Source organism: Falco cherrug, chromosome 3 (assembly GCF_023634085.1).
Source record: "Falco cherrug isolate bFalChe1 chromosome 3, bFalChe1.pri, whole genome shotgun sequence".
NCBI lineage: Eukaryota > Metazoa > Chordata > Aves > Falconiformes > Falconidae > Falco > Falco cherrug.
The window spans coordinates 4,829,876-4,846,198 of NC_073699.1; the positions used below are offsets into that span (position 1 = coordinate 4,829,876).

General features: G+C 43.7%; 1 protein-coding gene across 1 annotated transcript in view; it reads right to left on the reverse strand.

Annotated features, from left to right (window-relative positions):
* The window catches only part of COL22A1 (collagen type XXII alpha 1 chain), a 237,305-nt gene extending 224,847 nt beyond the window's left edge, over positions 1 to 12,458 (reverse strand). The window contains exon 1 of the mRNA XM_055706167.1: positions 12,227 to 12,458. The gene's annotated coding sequence lies outside the window, so the exon portion shown is untranslated. The remainder of the gene's footprint in view (positions 1 to 12,226) is intronic.
* Between the last annotated feature and the right edge of the window lie 3,865 nt (positions 12,459 to 16,323).

Consider the following 16,323-nt stretch of genomic DNA (forward strand, 5'->3'; position numbering starts at 1 on the left):
CTGATGCAATTGCCTAGAAAGGATATTGCCAGAAATGTTCTAGCTCACCTGCTTTTGCTGTAGAAAGCAGCCTGAGTGCATTATTTTTTCATAACTTGTCATAGACAAATTTAAAAAATTATTTCGCTCATAATTTTAATCGAACAGATTATGATAATTATTGAAAGCATTTTAAAAGTTATACATGTTGAAAAGTTATGCACATTTTAAAAGTTATGAAGTTTAGTACGTCAGGTGTTTCTACTAAATTCATCACATCAGTGGAAGCCAATGTAATTTTCTTTTATTAAATACCACACCCCGAAGTAAGTGATTCAGAAATGACTACAGTCTTTGCTAGCTCTGCTGATTTAATAACACAGCTTGCAAAAAGATCAATATTCTGACAATCCCACTGGTATCTCAGCATACCTCTTAGCAAATTAAAGCGCTCCATAATTTCTTTATTGGAATGACAGAATCTGCCCCTAAATAAAGCCAGCACGGTAGAAGCCTCAATAAATTGCAGGTCATTTTCCACTTAAGTCTGTGTAACACCAAATGCACTGTTGAAAGATTAAATCACATATAACTATTGCTAGTGACAGAACCCTTCTTATACCTCATGGATTTATTCCCAGAAAGCATTAAACCTATAGGAAGGATGGCATTAGTTTTCCTATCTCTATTTCCCATTCTGTTTAGGCATCATCTAAACCATATCTCAAGGGATTGATTCTTACTATCTAAGAAAACATCAGTGTGAACAAGGTCAGAGGCCTTTCCCCAAACTCAGGTGGTACAATGAAGAACCCTCGAGAAAGAGAAGTCTGTGCCTTAAATATAGAATTGGATATAAAGTAATCCCTGAGCAATCCCTGAGTTCCCACCTAATCAGAAAATCTACTCATCACCAACTTTTCCCATTAAAAGTTTGGGATTTGGGATCCCATAGCGTATGGCACAGAAGCAGGCACTGAAAGAAAGATGCGTGCCACTGTTCTTATACATGTTCAACAAAGGAAGCAGCATTTCCATTAAGATACATTTTCAAATGCATCTTAAGACTTTCACTTCAGTGACATCATTGATGGAAGACTTAAGTGTTTATTCTCCTTCGTATCAGGCTAATTTATTTATTTATTTATTCATTTAATGAGATTTGGGTACCCTATTTCTCCTTTCTCCTAGAAAACTATAGCAAAATCTTTTGAAAATTTGCCCCCGGTATCTAATACTTGACAACCTCTTTCTGCAAATTTTAGCTTTTAATTCCAATTCTTTTAACTTTTTCTGGTACATATCAGAGGGGTTTTATACCCCAGGGCATGAAATTCAGAGACTCTTCTGTGATTCCGTTTGACTTCTCCAAGAAGGCCACAAGCTTGTCTTTTTTGATAAACCATAAGCTAAAAAGGAGCATCTCCAGTAAAATACAAGATAGCACAACTCCTAGGGCCAAAGGACAGTCCTGCTTCGATAGGAAACAAGTGGTTTTTAAAAGGCCAAAACAAGCCCAATGATCAACCAGATGCCTGGGAAGAAAGCTGCTCTTGGCAGAAGGCAACACACTCGAAACAGCTGTAATTCCAGAAGCATGACCTGGTGATAACTGACTGTCTTTAAAACCCACAAAGACAACAGGAACCTACTGTAAAACCTACGAGACCCTCCTGGTCACCCTTCTCCTGCTCCGGAGTCTGGGTGCTGCTCCTGGCATTGTCACAGCTCCCAAGCAATGTCAGAAGAGCCGTTCGGGAGGAAAGGGGAGTTAGCCTGTGAATAAACAACATGAGCACATGGTGGGACGAGTGGGGATGGGGTGGACAAATCCATTCCCCAGCTCTTCTTTCAGCCTGCTTGTCTCCTGAAGTATAACTGTGTATATCTTCACCTCAGAACTTGTTTCAGTGATGGTGCCTGTTACAGCACCTTGGGAAATTCTGACAGGGAACAGTTCAAAGTCAGGCTCTGCCCTGAAGAAATACCCATGATTTACCCATGGTAGCTCCTCCAATTTTCTCTATCCTAAGTGAGTTTTTTTAAGTCCTAAAATAAAATGCTCCCTCATCTGATCCACCGTGGCTCAAGTCTTCCATCAGGATGCATCTCCCAGCAAGTCTCTGTTATGAGCTGAATTAGAAACAGTCCCGGAGGGATTAGAAAAGGGCTATAACCAGGCTCTTCACCTGTCAGCTGGTCTTTAAAATGCCAGTTTTTCAGACGGGGGCTTGGACACTGAAGAATTTGTTTTGCATAAGATTCCTGTGGCAGAGCAAGAACTAAGCTCAGCCCAGCAGTCCAGGTCTTGCACCAAAAGGAAAGCCCTCCTGTCCCATGTTATCTCTGCTGGGACAGGAGCAAAGAGTGTCCTGTTTACCAGACATTATCCTTGTGCCAAACTAGTTTACAATCTAATAGACAGGATTTCACAAATCCCATGAGTACACAGCTGTAGAAGATCCAAAGGTGTTAACAGCCTCCTCACACTCCCCATTCTTACAGAGGGTACTGAAGGAGAAAAACTCTCCTATCTGCTTCGTTGTCATCCAATACAGCATGGTGTCACAGAACAGAGAGAGAGTTAGCACTTGTCTGATCAGGCAAACAAGTTAGCTAAACAAGAAGAGCTGGTAATGAGGCAGAAAAGCTGTATGCACAGTGGCATGGATCCTCCCACCTAGGCATGGATCAAGAGTGTTCATAATACTGTTATTTAATTGAGAGACTTCATAGATAAAGGGCAATTTTTGCATGCAGCGTAGGACTGACAATGGAAAAATCCATGCTCTGTGGAGCCTCTTAATGAAAAACCAGAATTAATAAACATTATCCCATTTATAACAGGAATAAGTGAAACGATCATTTTTTTTTTTTGGATTCACAGAAAATTGTCGCCATGTTCCAGCAGTTATTTTTGCTGGCTCATTTCAATGCAAGAGAAAAACTTTCTTCATGTCAGTAAAGTCTTAAATTGGTCACAGGGGACAACTAAATTAACCCAAAAGCTAGTATTCCCCAAAGCCAACATGATCCCTCTTCTGCATCGGACCCTAAAGGAGGGAAAGAGCAGCTTTCTTAAGACAACGTGCTGTCACAATGGCCTATATCTTCCTATACCATCTGTATGGATGATGGAGCCCTTGGCTACACATTGCTGTCATGTTGCAGACCTCCTGAAAGAGCCTGGGATAAAATTCCCACATCATCCTGCTACAGCTGTTCCGGACCCTCCTGCTCACCTAAACTGCTAGTTTCATTCAATACAAAACTTTTCTGCAGTGCTAATTTATTGCAAGAGAGATGCCACTGAATGTTGGCCAACAGCCATGCCCCCCCAGCCTGCCTGTGGGGAATGTAGTCCCGCTAGGTGATGCCCTGAAGCCTTATTGAAATGATGGAGATTCATCTGTCCAGGCACAGAGATTTACAGTGTAGTTGTCTATACTTCAGTAAACCACCCACCAGCCCTTTATAATCCATAGAGAGGAACAGACACTTCTAGGAGAGTAATGCATTTCAAACAGGTCCGATGAATCATCCTGCAAAACCTCCCTATTTTTCTTCACCGTTTCTAAAGGCAGTGAGGGGTATCTGGCTCAGCAGGAAAGTTTCCAACAGAGACATAAAACTAGGTGAGGTGACCCATCATGCCATCCTGGGCAGAAAGGGCCCATCTCCAGACGTACTTGGCCTCTCTGCTGGAGGCACACAGACCCAGGTGAGATTAAACACCACACAAATGGGTGGCACAGCCATTGCCCCATGACTATGCCCATCCATGCCACTTGCCATGGCAATTCTTCAAGGGAATTCAGCCCATGATATGATGTATTTTCAAGTCATTGATGAAGAGAAAAGCAAAAGCGTACAGCTAAGGGAAGAAGTGACACTGGTTAACACAGAGTTCTTACTGCTTATTTCTGGTGGTGCTTTTTCTTGGCTTGGTTTGAGGTTTTTTCCTTATGAATCCTGAAGACCTACAAAGCTGACAGCAAGTCTTTCAACTAGGGGGACAGACTCACCAAAACTCAGTGTACCTGCAAGTTCCTTCTGTGGCTTCCTTGACTGGCCAGGACCTCCTTCATGGGTTATTACCTTCAAAAATACTCTTTGGGAGAGAGACAGGGAGCAAAACCACAGATATGGAAATGCAGAGAGCTTGAAGTAACAGTAAAAGTTTTTAAGTTATTTATCATACCAGTGGAATCTGGCATAAGGATATTTTATGTTTTATCTGTTTTGCTGCATGCTGTTATCAGTCTTAGCTCAGAAACTGCTGAAGGAAAAGTGATTTCTCTTTATATACAGCTTGATCAGAGGGTGTCTTGGAAAGCAACATTTCTCCAACTTCCTTGTGTCGCCACATCTAAAATTAGCAACTTAATTTTATAGCCCACTCATAACTGCCACAGCCTTTGAGGGGTCATGGCCCATAGTCTGGGAACAGCTGCTAAGGGAAGTGGAAAGGATGCTAAGGGAAGAAAATATGACAATAGAGATATCTTCTGAAAGGGGAAAAAAAGTCAAAGGTGGCAATAAAATAGACAGAACAGTGAATTAAAAAGACCAAGAAACTACTCAGAAGTACACAAATAACTTGAATGAAAAAAGAACAGAAAATGCACTCAGTAATAAACCCAAGCAATGGCAGAAGAAAAAGTTAAAATAAGCCCACTTGTAAACCATTTTAATTTCAGGAATCAATCATAAAAGTACCTACTCGTATAATTAAGAAAAGGCCCCAGAAAACATAAAGAACACTCTTAGAAATACTCTAGAGGTGGTACCGTAAGAAAACAGCAAAGCAGGACAGGGGAAATTGCTGTGAAAACTCAAGCACAAGGTGGCTTATGAAAAGTCAGACTTGAACAAAGGTTGTCAACCCATCTGTTGGGAATGAGCAATTCACTCCTGCCCCAGCCTCCCAGAGTGGGTGAACAGTTTTATTACATATGCTAAAGTGGTCTCCTTTACAAAAAGAATGATTTTTTTTTTTTTTCTTCCTGCTGCAGGAATGTGAAGTCACTGGCCATTGCAGAACTACATTGTCAGGTCCCATGTTCAGACTGGGAACATCCTGGGCTGCGATGCAGCAGATTGTATAAATGAAGCAGATCTGAGCTTGGCCAGTGCTTGCAGGGATCGGATGAATTTCGGGTGCCACAGAAGGGCTGTGCCTTGCTGTCTCTTCTCAGGTACAGAATTAATTTCCCAGTCAGGAGTTAAAACCACCATGCCTGACTGCCCTGTCTAGATCTAGTGAACGGGGTTTGCTGAAGATTTTCTCGTATCCTGTGCAACGACCAGCACTGAGCACACTTCTTTTATCAAATACTACAATGGACTGAAAATGACACGTTCCTTTGCATTTCTACCTTATAGTTTCATCAGGGCGTTCCACTTATTGTGGAGAAAAAATGTGTCCTACACTGAAATGGATAAAGGGTTGCAGGGATGCCCAGTGTAAGAAGTACTTTGAAATAGGTACCAGCTGTTGTTTCATTTCGAAGAACTGCAGTGGTAACCAATAAAGTCCATGCAGATTATTCATACCCTTTATCTGCTGATGAAATTAGAATTACTGAAGTTCCATCATACAAGTGGTAATTAGTTTTATACTAAATGTGGAGCCAACAGAAATCACCCGGTACCCCTCAGCTCTAAACTTTCCAGCTCAAATAAAATCTTTGCAATCGATATGCAGAATAATTCTTTTTATGACAATCAATAGAAATCTGGTTTCTCTGGAAAGAAATACCTGGATGCTGGCAATAGGCACGTAATTCAACACAGTTAAACAAACAGAGCACTACAAAAATTGCACTTGGGTAATAAGCAGTCAAACCACAACCAAGTGTTGGCTAAGCTTAGATTGAAGAGTCCAAAAATATTTAAAACTGTCAATGGTTTAAACATCCCCCTCAAATGCAATATGAAATATGGCAGTTTTGGCATCTCTTATTACAATCACTTAAGAATCAATATTCAGGACATAACAATAATCAAATCAAGTTGCTTAAACTGAACTCAATGGATCCTTCTATTTTGCAAAGAATCAAAGATTAATTTCTAAGGAACTGAATCAATGCAAAGTAAATAGATTCTGTAAGCTGGGGAAGGATACCATATGTATACTGCATAGTAGATAAGCTCTGTGATAGCAGTACTCCCTGAGCAAAGAAAATCTAGACAGCTGCATAATCAGGACTGACAGCACTTGCAAAATATGAGCCATAACTCAATTTCATTCATTTCTAATGAATTGTCAGGGCCAACGTAGCTTGGAAAAGCTTTGTGACATGTAACCAGATCATCTCCAGGTTTTGCACTTGTTGGCCAGGTCTGAGGCCACATACACCTTGGTGAGAGACTTGTAACTCCGCAATGTGCTCTCATGATGGGCTGCTTCGCTATTTCGGTAGCGCAAGGTTTGCAAGCAAGTGCCAGGGCTCACGGGCACCTGCCCTCTCTTTATTGCTAAATTTCCTCCATACTAGTGAAGAAATGGGAAGTTTTTAAAGAGTTTTCATACTGTTTTACAGGAAGAAGCCTTTTCAAGTCAAAGTACTTCCAGAAATCTCAGCTCTTGTTTGTCACTGTACACAAAGCTACAAGGTTTCTGTCATGAAAACCTCAATATAATAAAGCATGGGAACCCAGCCCACTTTCAGGCTCCCAAGCAAAGAAACTCTCCTTCCCCCCCCCTCCCCCTCCCCCCCCCCTCCCCCCACCAAGATTGCTTCTAACAGCACAAGGAAACAAAATCTATCTCACTACTTGCATCGCCTGTGATGTGAAATTAATTTTCCACTAACCAGTAGGAAATAACGTATCTGTTGTAGAACAATAATGTTCATTAGAGGGGTGGGTTGTTTCTTTTTCCCCACACTCCAGATTAGATGTCTAATCTATACCACAAGTCTCTGGCAGGTAATATATCCACCATCTACCCACCTACTGCCAATCCTGAAATGGTTTTCTCAAGGCAATAATAACATTTGCATACTTTTTCCTTGCTAGGTGGAGTATCAGATATTTAATCTTCATCAACCTTTTAGTGATGCTGAAAATATTACCAGCTCCCTCCCACCCTCATATTCAGACTAGGAATGAATAAGTAAATTTTCCCTCAACCAGAACTCTTGGTCCTGTTTTGCAGATCATATTCACATGATAAAATATTTCAGCCTAATCAGTGGAGCCGGACATCAGGAGTAGAGTGGGAAGAAGAAATCAGTGTAGACTTCCCCCCACACCCCTAGCCAAGCTCCTCTGCTGTGATGATCATGTCTGGGGGTCATTACATACAGCCCCCATGGCAGCCAGCACCAGCAAGTGCAAAGGAAATCATGTAAAGGAAAGGAAAAGTCCTGAGATGGAATACAAGGGTTGTAGGGTTCTCACTGTTACATTACTATCTCTGAACAGAGGGACGTGTCATTTTTGTTAACACTTCAGGTAGTTGTAGAGAGCAATAAGGTCTCTGTTGAGCCTCTGGAGTATAGACACACTGCAAGAGTCATGGAAGTAGGCTAGATGGTCAGTAAGGGAGCTTCATGCATATGTCCCAGGCATAAAAGGGGGACCTGCCTGCCCTATCCTGCAGCACCTGCACTTCCATGGTTTTAAAGCCATGCCAGGGCAAATCTGGGGTCCCAAGGCATCATTCCCCCATATAAAATCTGTGGTCAGATTTTTTCACCAGTGACATTTTCCAGGACAGAAAGAAAGCAAGATGTTAGATGACAAGTCATTCCAATTGCACTTGCTGGTGCTGGCTGCCATGGGAGCTGTGAGCAGACACAAGATTCAACAGGGCTCAGCGCTGGGTCCTGCACCTGGGTCACACCAGCCCCCCACAAAACTACAGGTTTGGGGAAGGGTGGCTGGAAAGCTGCCTGACAGAAAAGGACCTGGGGGTGCTGGCTGATGACTGGCTGAACATGAGCCAGCAGTGTGCCCAGGTGGCCAAGAAGGCCCATGGCATCCTGGCCTGTATCAGAAACAGTGTGGCCAGCAGGACCAGGGCAGTGATTGTCCCCCTGTACTCAGCACTGGTGAGGCCGCACCTCGAATCCTGTGTTCAGTTTTGGGCCCCTCACTGCAAGACAGACATTGAGGTGCTGGAGCGTGTCCAGAGCAGGGCAGTGACGCTGGTGAAGGGTCTGGAGCACAAGTTTTGTGAAGAGTGGCTGAGGGACCTGGATCTGTTTAGCCTGGAGGAAAGGAGGCTCAGGAAAGAGACACCTTATTGCTCTCTACAGCTACCTGAAAGGAGGTTGTATCAGGGTGGGTGTTGGTCTCTTCTCCTAAGTAAGAACTGATATACTAAGAGGAAATGGCCTCAAGTTACACCAGGGGAGGTTTTGATTGGATATCAGGAAAATTTCTTTCCCACAAAGGTTTGTCAAGCACTGGAACAGGCTGCCCAGGTGGTTGAGTACCTGCAGGTATCTAAAAGACATGTAGATGTGGTGCTTAGGGACATGGTTTGGTGGTGGACTTGGCAGTGCTAGGTTAACAGTTGGAGTCAATGATCTTAAAGGTCTTTTCCAACCTAGATGATCCTATGAAACCATACTTCCCCAAAACTGAATCCAGCTAGTCTCTTTTTGCAGCTTGAATTCTGGAAATGTTGCTGGCCATTAGAGAATCTATTTCTCAATTAATAAAAAATCAGAATGCTTTGAACTAATAAAAAACACCTTTTTTTTTTTTTTTTTTTTTTTAGGATCCCAATGTTGCAGTTAACGTAAGACCTCCTTCTAATATTATCTGTCATTCATGGGTGAAAGAACTGACTGCACAGAGCCATTGACTTGCTACAGACTGTGCAGCACATCTGCCAGAGCAACGTCCTTTATCCACGACCCCTGACTACAGCCCAATGGGCTTTTAGCTGCAACGTTGAGGCAAAAATCCTTAACTTTGCCTTCAATTTACTGACCCATGATGTCATTTATAAGTCAAGTTCATTAGGACTAACACTTCCTCTCCCCTGAAAAACACCCCAAAACCTAGCAGTGATTTTAAAACAAATTTGAAATGCAAATCTTTAAAATGAATGTCATCACTTACTACCTCACAAGATTGCATACTTGCTTGCCAAGGAAAATGTAAGTCTGAGTGCAGCTTAAGCAGACCACTTCAAGCTTAAAACATCTAAGTAGTCTTCCAGAAGCACAACGGGAGGTCTTTGCAGAAGTTTCTCTGTCTACAAAATACATGCTTCTGCTTGGCTCTGCTAATTGAGCTGGGACAGAGCCATCTCAACTCATGGCAACTTCAAAAGCCTGATGTGACTTCTATTGAAGGGGACCAGAAAACCTTCAACAGTAACTGGAACAAAGCATTACAAAAACATCGAGTAAAATAAAGTATATGATGAAGGAAATTAACAGTAAGTTGGTGTCCAAATATGACAGGATAGTTTCTAATATGTTTATTTTCCTACTTTTTTCCTGTTCTTAAAAAAACTTCTAAATATTTTCCCAATTCCTCAGTTACAGTTTAGTGATTTCTGTAGATACTGTCTCTTCCTTTCCTCATTCCCAAAACTGGAGCTGTCATGCTCCAAAACATCTTTGTAACAGGTGGTAGTGCCTAATATAAAGCGAGCAGCATCCAAGACGGACCCAGTATTCCTGTCTTTAGACTCCTTTGGCCACAGAAAGACCTGCAGGAATGGCTGCTCTCTAAAGAGCTACTTGTAAAGGTAGAAATGCACTGTCCCGTCCTCCTCACTAGGGAAAACAGAGTTGGAAAGGCTGGAAGGGGATACTTCACTGTCATCAGAGACAGTATATAATTAAGTTTATCTAACAAAGATTGGGGAATTTGGCACTGCCTGAACAACTGAAATTGCCCAGTACCACCCATATTACTCAGGTGTGGTGGTACAGACAGACGTTGATATGATGCAGGTTTTTTCTTAAAGATTTTGCTCCTCATCATGAGAAAGGGGAAGAGTTTAAGAATGGCTTTTAAAAGGGAGGAATTGCAATCACCCAGCAGTGATTAATCAAAACAGGTTTTAGAAGAAAGCGTTGCAGTATGACAAATTGAAATATCCTTTGAAACCAAGGTAATTACCAAGAAATCGCAGAAATGTATTTTAGCAAGAAAGTTATCACATGCTGGAAATAAAAGTGTTCTTTTATTCCTATTATTTTCAGTATCATAAAGGCCAGAAACAAAAGCTAGCTCCAGCATGTAGCAAGGATGCTTGCCCTAAAATGACATGAAATATCAGCAGAAGCAAGAAAAGACTTATGTGTATGTATAGGTGCTACAGACACGCTCACCCACACGTTGTCTGGGTCTCTGAGCTCAGGAAAAGCTTCCCACAGACCAAAGAAACAAACTAATTTTTCCAGCTAATTCTTCCTTTATTAGGTCCTCATTGGGGACCTTGTCCTTCCATCACACTGAGTCATATTCATGAGTCATACCGATACTTCCCTCACAGTAAGTCCTCCATCAGATGCGCTATTCCAACTTAAAGCCTCTTCTCATTCATGGCATTGGTTTCACTCAAATTTGAGAGACAAACACTTAAAGAGAATACTCTCTGCACTCATACAACAAGCAAGATTTGGCCCCAGACTGATCCCAGAAGAGAATGGCACCATCACCTGCTGTTTGGGAAGTCAGAAGACGTGGTTTCTTCCCTTCGCTTTGCAATGTATTGAGAGCTGCCCTTCTGCAAAGTACTTGCAGTAATCCTAACCTAAACCAGATGACATTCATCAGTTGGTCGGCTGCCCACTAAGTTCAGAATGGGACTCTTAACTTCACTGAGCCTCAGTTTCACCAGAAAGGATCCCAAAACAGCACACTGCCTCTTAGAAGCAACACAACACACTTATTGAAGATACACAGTGAATCTGCAATACATGCTCAGAACTTTCTTTTGTAATAGCATTCCTAAACACTTCATGATGTAAATTCTAACAATATATCTTCACGTACTTGATATGTCTTACTGAAAATTACTTCAGAGCATCATCCCAACTGTGGACTATGAACTTTCTATATTCAGAATAGCAGCATCACACTGGGAAATATGCATGACAGTTGGTAGAAGGACTGAAACTTGAGTAAAAATTAGTATATACCTACTCTTAAAAAGAAGTAATTAAGCTTTTAAAGTGGAATAAACCTTGCAATTGTCTGCCTAACCTATTTGAGAAACTTCCCCTACTATTTTATCAATTAATATTTATTCTTCAGTATTTATACAAACTCCCACAAATCGGATTTCTAAACAGGCAATTGTAAAAGAATAAGAGATTCAGGCATGCATCTAGAGTAATCCTGGGTGAAAATTAAGCACACAGTTACATACACAGATTTTGCAGGTGCATCATCCTGAGAATGATTCCATTAGTGTCCACACTGCGCAGATGGGCTGTGTTATTTTAAGGTCTTAATCAAAATACGTGCAAACAGGCACAGCACGGTGTGCATACTAATGCCTGTAAAGTGTCAGCTGTGAAGCAGTCAGTACACTTTTTAAAGAACACTAGCTTTGTAAGAATACAGACAAGAAGGAATTGCTGAATTAGGCAGCTTAGAGGAAGACTTAGAGGCTATAGGTAGAAAGTGATGCACAGCACAGTTGTAATAAACATGAACTGAAGAAAACATTACCCTGTTAACACAGCATAGTATTCCCACATACTGATAGCAACTAAAGTGTCACGTAGACAGAATACAAGAAGGTGTTAGGTCGTCAAAATCCCAAGGCATACAAGATTAAGAGAAGCAACCCTAAACCCAGTAATTGTAATGTAACCTTCACATCTGAAAACGTCCTGTCAGCTCTGAACTTTTTCAGCGGCTTTCTTCAATGAAGGCATTACACATCCCTCGTCTCCACTTTATCACCTGCAGTGAACCCACTCTGCATCTGCTAAGCACAACCGGAGGGCTGAGCCAGGCCTGATTCGGGTGCCGAGGCAGACTGTGGGCTGAAAACTTTGTTGACTATAAGGAAAGAACAAAGAAACCCAGAGTCAGAATAACGTAACACAGTTCCTTCTGGATTTTCTTTGTAAAAGACAGATCCTGTTCCTGCATGTCCTCTTATTTAAAAAAAAAAAAAAAAAAAAAATTTCTTCTTTTGAACTTGAGCTGCCTGTCTGCGCTAGGGAAAAAATGGAAAGAAACGGACAAAGCGAAGGTTGTGTTCAGCCGCAGTGCCCCGGGTGCCAGGCTTGTAAACCCGTAGATGTCCTCTTACCTGCACAAGCACAGCACCACCGAGGCGGGGGCTGGTGCCCAGCGCCCGGGCCCCGCTCAGCTCAGCACGCAGCCGGGGCACGCGGAGCCGCCCGCAGCCCGGCCGGGACGGGGTTGCGGTGGGGGGGGGGGGTGGGCGTGCGGGGCCAGGAGCGCACACAGGGACCCACGGACACGCAGCCAGCCACAGCCAGGCACACTGACACCCCCCTCCTGAACCCCCCGTGCGCACACGCGCGCTCACGGGGACATGCTGGTGACAGAGCGGGGATGGGCAAAACGCTGCATCCTCTGGGGGGGGGAAACGGGGCGGGGGGGAATGGAGAGAGGAGAGGAGAAAGGAGGGGGAAGGACGGGGGAAAGACGGGGGGAAGGACGGGGGGCGATCCGAGCGGCGGGCGGGCAGCCGGCCGGCGGCAGGGCAGGGCAGGGCGGCAGCGGGACGCGGCGGCCGCGGGAGCCGGCCCGGGCGCCGGAGCGGGAGAGGGGCTGGGCCGCGGCGGCCGCGGGTTTAAGGAGCGAGGGGAGGGGAAGGGGCTGGGCGGGGAGGGCGGCGGGGCGGGGGGCGGCCCGGGGACGGGGACAGGGACAGGGACTCGGCGGGGGTGGGGAAGCGACAGGACTGAGAGATCCGGGGGCTGAGACCGTGGGGCTGGGGGAGGTGTCTGAGGGAAGGTGACCGGGGGCGCCGACCCAAGGGACGTGTGGGGCAGCCCGAGCCCCCTGGCCTCCGAGAGGGGGGGCAGTGTCCCCCCGGAGGGGACCGAGAACCGAGCAGTGCGGGGAGGAAATGCCCTTTCTCATTTAGCAAACAGGTGGCCTCTGCTTTTACCTCCTCCCTGAGCTCAGTGTCTAAATAAAAAGCCCTCGGCTGAGATATTTTTGCTTGAGTTCCAACTCTGACTTGTCTACTGGAGCCACTGAGGCCTTCACCCTCCTCCAGGCACATCCCTCCATCTTCTCTGCTGCCACACATCCTCTAGCTTCTCCTCCTTAGGAAGCGTTTCCATCGCAGTCCCGTGCTGCTTCATGGGTGCTGGTGTCCATCAGTGGGCTGTGAGGCTCACGAAGTGGCCCAGTCAGTCCCAGACTGCTGGTCCCACATGGCCAAAGGCCATACAAAGGGTGTCAGCAGTGTCCTGCCTATCCAGGTAGCTATCCAGCATGGCTGTAAATGCTGCTCCATCTAGTGCAGGTCTGTGAGCCAGGATGTAGAGACCAGGTTATGGAGATGTTCCTGCATCTATGAAAATTCCCCGGTGCAGGACTGAGGCCTTAGATGTCAGCAAGGTTGAGACTGCTCAGCTCCACGAATGTCAGCACAACTTTGGTGGCACATTATGGTTTTATTTTCTCTGCTCTGTCTGCTCCATGGTATCAACAGATGAAGAAACGGATTTCGGGTATGTTACAGCTCACCTTCAAGCCGAAGGAGCACTGCAGACCCCTCTCCACAAAGTTTTCAGCTTTCCAAAGAAAAATCATTGACCAAATTCAGTTTGCAGTATTGCAAAATTTGTGGGGGAACATATACATATAGATCTATATAAATGTGTGTATAATTTCAAATTTTAAAATACATATGCATAATTCCAAGGTCTGAGCAGAATTTTTACAATATTTTAAAACATAACTAAATCTTTACAATAAATTACTTTAGCATTCCGTAGAAGTTACCAGCAGGAGGAGACTGAAATGAACTAGATGCTGTTTTTTTTTTTCATTTGGCCTCTCTCACCACATGCCTGTATATATCTGGCAAGTGTCTGCTGTAAATTAATACACAGGAGGACCACAGCTGCCCCCCGTGATCAGGATCTCTGGGGGTTTGCCTCTGACTGCTGTGAGGAGCAGACGGAGTTACACAGGTTGTATGGTGCCCACCAACTACCCCCACATGCTCCACAGCATCCAGAGCGCTCAGGAGGTCAGTGGGCCACTGGGTACCTCTAAGGGGTTTCTCCCCACATAATACCTGCAGCAAAATAAAATCCTCTTTACACGCTGCCCCTTTCTTCTGTTTATTCATACGGCTAAACATCTTTTGACAGACATGGGGGTTAAATGGAGTCCAGTTTATTTCAGGTACCAAAGTCTGTGGTGCATGCAGTTGCAATGTGCTTGACTGGAGAGGATTTCTGTCCCATAAGATGGTTGGGGTGGCAGCTCTCTAGCGCTTTCTGTAGACCTTCCTGCTAGCGATAGCTGTTATTTTCACTCACCCCAGTCTTCTCCCTGCTACTGCCGATGGCAGAAGGTGTAATAATGTTATCCCTTGCATGCTATTAAGACCAATTCACAGCCATCTTCTGCATTTGTAAGAGACTTTTTAAATCTATCAGTTCCCCCCTTCCTTGGGCAGAACACATTCCTTATCTTCTGTGTGGGTATAGAAAGACTTTGCTAATGAAGAAGGATCATCAGTTCCGCTGTTGCCTTTCAGGTTTCCTGCAGGGATCATTACCTCAATCCAAGTGAAAGCCTGATTCAGCAAAGCACTTAGGTATGTATTTACCGAACTGGGACACGAAGTTACTCTTCATAGTGTGGCTGTTTAAAATTTCTTTGCAAGATGGCATTTTAGGCACAGGTTATTAGAAAATCTGTTCAGAGGCATGAAAGAAAACATCTGTAGGTGAGCGCAGGAAGGTGAGAGATTTCTTGAAGACCCACAACCTGCGTAATCTCTGCCCAGCTTTTGAAGTGGATGCAGAGTTTATTCACAGATCTTCCGTCAGAATCAACCTTTCATTAGTCTACAAAAAATAGATGCAGAATCTAATTCTGCATATGCATCTATAAACCTGAAAAGGAATCATCTGTTTCAGACTATTCCCTTTCCAGCATTCATAAACTGCACCAAAAGAAACAGAGATAGGGGGTTGACCAACTCTAGACTAAAGTAGCAAACCAAAATTTTTCCCATAATAGAGTGCTACAGTATCTATGCCAACTTTCTGCATACCTTTTTCTTCAGGCTGCTTTGTTTTTCAAGCCAATATTTGTTTAAATACTACCTTTACCAAATGTCAAAATATTAAGTCTATGGGATGCTGGTGGCTTTCTCCCTAAAGATTGACCTTCCCAAGAATTTGGTGACTCTAACAGGAAAGGCATCTTTTCACCAACACATTAGCTTGATCAGCTGTAAGAGATAAAAGCAAGCAGTGTATTGAACATGAGTGCTGCATACAGTGAAGTAAAACTAATATTCTCACTCTGTCTGTAACAGTGGCCTAGTGTGTATTTATATTTTGCAGCAGTTAGTATTTCAGCTGTAGCATATAATGATCATCTGTCAACATACTTCAGGCAAGCTCAGTTGTTAAGGTTGTTGCTTCCCTTTACATTGTACCAAGGTGATTAACAGAAAGGAAAACATTCCTCTTTGCAGATATTTTGTTTCCAGTGATCTGAGGAAAAACAGAAACTGTTTTAAGAAAATGTAGATGGTAATGCAAGATGCTGTCTTACTAGGATTTCTACTAGAAGCAACACTGAACCAGCAGCTCAGAGGTCTATGACGACCATCGATGCATGGATACATAACCCAATTTCCCCACATCTTGCAGTTCTCTCTGTTCTGATTGTGAGCCTTTGTTTTCCATTTTCACCCCAGGTTAGGGATATAAGAGATGGCTGTACCACGTCAGGAGGAAAGTCTGTGTAGCCTGATACCTTATCTTCAGGAATGGATGCCTCAGCAGGTATGTAAGAAAACAGTAATCATTCCACAATGCTCCCCCAGAATAGCTTCTCAGTGTGCAATTGTGCCATGGGGATTTCCTTACAAAGACATGGTGTGTGGCTTGAACAGCTCACAGTCTTTCTTCTTCAGTAAATTCAACCAGCCACATTTGAATCTGTATAAATATTAGTTTCAAACCTTTTGTGGCAACGTATTCTGCAATAGCTCACTCCCAGGGATTATGCAGTCTGCAGATCACAGTGCCTTCATTGCCTGAAACTGCCAGTTGGATCACAGATAGAACCATATCCCCATAACCATCAGCCAGTTTTTTCTTGAGTAACTTTGCTGCAACTCTGCTTTTTCTTTTGCCTGGTTAATGGTGTCTCAGGTCTCCCACAGGTTTCTTT